Consider the following 6,782-nt stretch of genomic DNA (forward strand, 5'->3'; position numbering starts at 1 on the left):
ACTCGGTCTTCTGTATTAGATATCTAAGAGATACTCATTCTGCCTTGTTTGCATGTAGAACGAAAGTGTTTGTCAAGCACGCGTTCATAAGTGAGAATGATGATGAGCGTCACATAATCATCACATTCATCATGTTCTTGGATGCGAATGGATATCTTAGAAGCGGAATAAGTTGAATTGAATAGAAAAACAGTAGTACTTTGCATTAAATCATGAGGAACAGCAGAGCTCCACACCTTAATCTATGGAGTGTAGAAACTCTACCGTTGAAAATACATAAGTGAAAGGTTCAGGCATGGCCGAGAGGCCAGCCCCCATGTCTAAGGAAAAACATTCCAAAGATCATCCAAAGATGTCTAATACAATAGTAAAAAGTCCTATTTATACTAAACTAGTTACTAGGGTTTACAGAAGTAAGTAATTGATGCATAAATCCACTTCTGGGGCCCACTTGGTGTGTGCTTGGGCTGAGCTTGAATGTCACACGTGCAGAGGCTCTTTCTGGAGTTGAACGCCAGGTTGTAACGTGTTTTTGGCGTTCAACTCTGGCTCGTGACGTGTTTCTGGCGTTTAACTCCAGACAACAGCATAGAACTGGCGTTCAACGCCCTTTTTCATCGTCTAAACTCGGCCAAAGTATAGACTATTATATATTTCTGGAAAGCCCTGGATGTCTACTTTCCAACGCAATTGAAAGCGCGCCATTTTGAGTTCTGTAGCTCCAGAAAATCTACTTTGAGTGCAGGGAGGTCAGAATCCAACAGCATCAGCAGTCCTTCTTCAACCTCTGAATCTGATTTTTGCTCAAGTCCCTCAATTTCAGCCAGAAAATACCTGAAATCACAGAAAAACACACAAACTCATAGTAAAGTCTAGAAATGTGAATTTAACATAAAAACTAATGAAAACATCCCTAAAAGTAACTAGATCCTACTAAAAACATACTAAAAAAAATGCCAAAAAGCGTATAAATTATCTGCTCATCAGTCTCCCACCTAGCACTTTACTTTAACATCCGTAAGTTGGACGCTCCACTAGCTCAGTCTTCGGCTATATGGGGATCTTCCAAGAGAAAGATCTTAAGCTCCTTGTTTTTCTTCAGCTTCTCGCCATGGTACAGCTTTAAACGATGTCCATTAACTTTGATAGGTTCAGAGCTTGAAGGATGACTTAGGTGATAGACTCTGTATGGTTCGGCCTTCTCTACTCTGTATGGACCTTCCCATCTTGATCTCAACTTGCCTGGCATGAGCCTTAGTCGAGATTTATAAAGGAGGACTAAGTCCCCAGGTTGGAACTCTTTCCTCTTGATGTGTTGATCATGTACAGCCTTCATCTTCTCCTTGTATAGTCTTGAGTTCTCATAAGCTTCTAGGCGAAGGCTTTCCAGTTCTTGCAGTTGCAACTTCTTTTCAGCTCCGGCTCTCTCAATTTCCATGTTGCATTCCTTTACTGCCCAAAAGGCTTTATGCTCTATTTCAACAGGGACATGACAAGTTTTTCCATAAACTAAGCGGAAAGGACTCATCCCAATGGGTGTTTTGTATGCTGTTCTGTACGCCCAGAGTGCATCTTGTAGCCTGGTGCTCCAGTCTCTTCTATGAGGTTTGACTATCTTCTACAAGATACACTTTATCTCTCTATTTGACACCTCGGCTTGCCCATTAGTCTGAGGATGGTAGGCTGTTGCAACTTTATGAATTATCCCATGTTTCTTCATTAATCCTGTTAGTCTCCTGTTACAAAAATGGGTGCCTTGATCGCTCACGATTGCTCGTGGTGATCCAAAGCGACAAATAATATGGTTTTTCACAAAGGAAACAACAGTGTTAGCATCATCATTGCGGGTAGGAATTGCTTCCACCCATTTGGAAACATAATCCACAGCTAACAAAATATAAAAATAACCATTAGAATTTGGAAATGGACCCATGAAGTCAATGCCCCAAACATAAAAAATTTCACAAAAAAGCATAATCTGTTGAGGCATCTCATCCCTCCTGGATATATTACCGAATTTCTGGCATGGGAAACAAGATCTACAAAATTCAGCAGCGTCCTTAAAAAGAGTAGGCCACCATAATCCACAGTCTAAGATTTTCCTAGCAGTTCTTTGAGGGCCAAAATGTCCTCCACTCTCAGATGAGTGACAGGCCTCTAAGATGGACTGGAATTCTGATTGAGGCACACACCATCTAATTATCTGGTCAGCGCCACATCTCCATAAATATGGGTCATCCCATATATAATATTTAGACTCGCTTTTCAGCTTGTCTCTTTGATGCTTAGAAAAGTTTGGAGGAAAAGTGCGGCTAACTAGATAATTAGCTACAGATGCATACCAAGGGACTATCTCAGATACCGCTTGTAGGTGATCAAATGGGAAATTATCAGCTATAGGAGTGGAGTCATTTGTAATATGTTCAAGGCGACTCAAGTGGTCTGCCACTAAATTCTGGTTACCACTCCTGTCCTTAATTTCTAAATCAAATTCTTGTAATAGCAGTATCCAACGTATAAGCCTTGGTTTGGACTCCTTTTTTGATAATAAATACTTTAGAGCTGCGTGGTCTGAATACACTACTACTTTAGTACCAAGTAAATAGGCTCGGAATTTATCCAGAGCAAAAACAATAGCAAGAAGCTCTTTCTCAGTAGTAGTGTAATTCGACTGAGCGGCATCTAAAGTTTTAGACGCGTAAGCAATAATAAAAGGATCCTTACCTTCACGCTGAGCCAGTGCTGCTCCTACTGCATGGTTGGAAGTATCACACATTATTTCAAATGGTTGGCTCCAGTCTGGTCCTCTTATAATTGGGGTTTGAGTCAGTGCAGTTTTCAGCTTATCAAACGATTGTTTGCAATTTTCACTGAACTCGAACTCAATATCTTTCTGCAGTAGTCTGGATAAGGGAAGTGCTACCTTACTGAAGTCCTTAATGAACCTCCTGTAAAAACCTGCATGGCCAAGGAAAGAACGGACCTCCCTCACAGAAGAGGGGTAAGGTAAACTAGAAATAACATCCACCTTTGCGGGATCTACAGAAATGCCAGTGTTAGACACAACATGTCCTAGTACAATCCCTTGTTTAACTATAAAGTGACATTTTTCAAAATTTAATACCAGGTTTGTACTAACACATCTATCTAATACTCTAGATAATCCATCTAAGAAAAGGCTAAAGGAATTGCCATAAACACTGAAATCATCCATAAAAACCTCCATACAGTCCTCAATAAGATCAGAGAAAAGACTCATCATGCACCTCTGGAAGGTAGCTGGCGCATTGCACAAGCCAAAGGGCATTCTCTTGTAAGCATAAGTCCCAAAAGGACATGTAAAAGTGGTCTTTTCCTAATCCTCAGGAGCTATATGAATCTGGAAATAACCTGTGTAACCATATAGAAAACAATAATGCGATTTACCTGACAGGCGATCCAGCATTTGATCAATGAATGGAAGAGGACAGTGATCCTTACGGGTTGCTTGGCTGAGGCGTCTGTAATCAATGCAGACCCTCCAGGCATTCTGAACTCTGGTTGTCAGGAGCTCTCCATGCTCATTCCTCACTGTAGTGACTCTAGACTTCTTTGGCACCACTTGTACTGGGCTTACCCATTCACTGTCTGAGATGGGATAGATGATATCTGCCTCTAGTAGTCTGGTCACTTCCTTTTTGATAACCTCTAGGATAGTGGGGTTCATTCTTCTTTGGGGTTGACGGACAGGTTTTGCTCCCTCTTCTAAAAATATTCTATGCTCACAAACTTGAGGGCTGATGCCTACCATGTCTACCAAACTCCAACCAATTGCCTTCTTGTGCCTCCTCAGCACACCAAGTAGCTGCTCTTCCTATTGAGAAGTGAGTTCCTTTGCAATGATAATCGGAAACTTCTGCCCGTCTTCAAAGTAAGCATATTTGAGGTGTGGAGGAAGGGGTTTTAATTCTAACTTCTGATCATGTTCAGGCTCTGGGTTGTCTGGAGCTGGTAACAGTGGTAAGGCACTGTCATTGTCCTCTGAAAATGTCCCCACACTTGGACTTTGTCCTGTGTGCTTCTCTTCAAATTCCTCCTGGTGAACTTCAGCCACGGTTTCATCTATAATGTCACACTTGAGGATAGAGTGATCCTCTGGAGGATGCTTCATAACTCCATTCAAATTGAAGATTACTACTCTGCCATCTATTTCAAAAGAGTATGTTCTTGAAAAAGCATCTAATTTAAACTTTGAGGTCTTCAGGAAAGGTCTTCCGAGTAGGATTGATGATGGCTTGTCTGAGTCATTTTGGGGCATTTCCAGGATATAAAAATCAGTGGGGAACGTGAGTCCCTTAATGCCTACTAGTACATCTTCAGCAACTCCAACCACTGTAATAATGGTTTTATCTGCTAACACAAAACGAGCTGCCGACCTTTTTAAGGGAGGGAGCCTCAAAACATCATATATAGACAAAGGCATTATACTTACACATGCCCCTAAATCACACATGCATTCAGAAATTATCACACCACCAATAGTACAATTAACTATACAAGGACCTGGGTCACTACACTTTTCAGATAAACTTCCCATTAAAGCAGATATGGGACTTCCTAAAGGAATAGTTTCTAATTCATTAATTTTATCCTTATGTATACATAAATCTTTTAGAAACTTTGCATATTTAGGTACCTGTTGAATAACATCAAAAAGGGGAACAATTACCTCAACCTTTTTGAATATCTCTACCATTTTTAGATCAGGTTCTAACTGCTTCCTGGACTTCCTTGCAAGTTGTGAAAATGGGATGGGAGTGGCGTTTTCTGCAGTGTCTGCGCCTTTTAGTGCTTTCTCCTGTGGTTGCACTTCTTCTTCTTCAGCCACGTCCTGTATGTCCTCTTCTTCTTCAACATCTTCTATTTCCACTACCTCTTCAGCTGAGGCGTGTTCTGGTGGGTTTGGCTCCTCCTGGTTCCTCTCCTGCAGTGTGGTTCCGGACCTCAGGGTGATGGCATTAATACCACCCTTGGGATTGGGTAATGGTTGAGAGGGAATCCCACTGGAGCTCAAAGGTTGGTTATTGGAGTTATTTATTGATCCTATCTGGGAGACAAGAGCCTGCAAAGTAGCGGTCAGACCATTCAGAGTGGCATTAATGTTATTTTCCATGGTCTGCTGTCTCCGATCAATAGATTGTAGTAAGTCATCATTGGCAGATGCAGAAGGATAGGTAAATTGAGAGATCTGCTATTGGGTATTCTGTGGTCCTTGGGATTGCCTTAGGTGAGGTGCTCTGTAAGGCTGATTCTGATTCTGCTGCCTGTTGTTGTTGTTATTCCACCTCTGATTTCCCTGATTATCTCTGCCTCCTCTGTTGTTGTTGTTGTTATCCCTCCAATTCTGGTTAGAATTGTCCTGCCATCCATGGCTGTAGTTGCCACCTTGATTGTACCCTTGGTTGGGGCGGTCATAGAAGTTATGTGTGGCTGCCACAATGTTGTCTTCCTGCTGGAGCTGCGGACATTCATCAGTATAGTGGCTATAATCAGCGCAGATTCCACAAACTTTCTGTGGGACTAACTGTTGGTTTTGCTGTGGTGGAGAAGGTTGAGCTTGCTAAACTTGTTGTTGATTCAATAGCAACTGCTTCAGCAAGTTGGTCATTTCACAGATACTCTGAGTTAGAGCAGTAGTCTCTCTGCTAGAGGATACTTCTGCAACGGCTTTTGAACGGCCTTGTTTCTGCCTGTGATTCCTAGTAGATTCAGCTAAATCGCTGATCAATTGCCATGCCTCATCAGTGGTCTTGTACTTTTTCATAGACCCATTGCTAGCACTTTCCAATGTGGTCTTATCTTGGGGCCTCATTCCCTGTGTGACATAACTGAGTAACACTATCTTGTCAATCATATGGTGGGGGCAAGCTTCCAGAAGGTTATTGAAGCGCTCCCAGTACTCATAAAGAGTTTCAGAGTCATCCTGAACAATCATGGAAATGTCTTTCCTCAGTTTATCAGTAACTTCAGCTGGAAAGAACTTTTCCAAGAATTCTCTTCTCAGTGTATCCTAGTTGGATACAATTGCTGCTGGTTGAGTGTAGTACCACTCTCTTGCCTTCCCCTCAAGAGAAAACGGGAAAGCTTTCAGCAAAATTGAAGTTTCATCTGCACCATCACGCTTAATAGTAGAACAGGCTGCCTGAAAATCTCTCAGGTGCTTGATAGGCTCTTGAGCAGGTAAGCCATGAAACTTGGGCATCAAATTGAGCAGTGCGGTCTTTATTTCAAAGTCTGTAGCTACCATTGGGTGATGCGCTTGAAATGGTTGCATTGTAAAATCAGGGGCTCCAGCCTCCTGGATAGTAACTCTCCTGGCTGCTGCCATGTTACCTGCGCATGAAACAACCAAATCAGTAGAACGGGGACTGGTTTCTTTCTCAAGTGACGTTTCAGATCCGCCCTCAGAGAAGACTAACCGACGCCGAGCTTGCCTTATTCGTGAAATAGTTCTTTCAATCTCAGGATCGAATATTAGCAAGCTTGGGTCAGGAAGTGAACGTGTCATCTAACGAAAGAAACAAGCAGCTCATAGTAGCAAAATAAAATAAAATACAAATAAATAAATTCCAATTAATAACTTTAGCACTCTATTGCAACTCCCCGGCAACGACGCCAAAAATTGATGCGAGCGAAAATTGGCGAGTTAAGAATGATTATAAAAATATGCGTTGCAAGTATAGTCTCAACGAACCAGAAATCCGCTTATCAATTTAGAAGGGTGTCACAGAAATTAAAATGAA

The sequence above is a fragment of the Arachis hypogaea genome, chromosome 12 (assembly GCF_003086295.3).
Source record: "Arachis hypogaea cultivar Tifrunner chromosome 12, arahy.Tifrunner.gnm2.J5K5, whole genome shotgun sequence".
In the NCBI taxonomy this organism is placed as follows: Eukaryota; Viridiplantae; Streptophyta; class Magnoliopsida; order Fabales; family Fabaceae; genus Arachis; species Arachis hypogaea.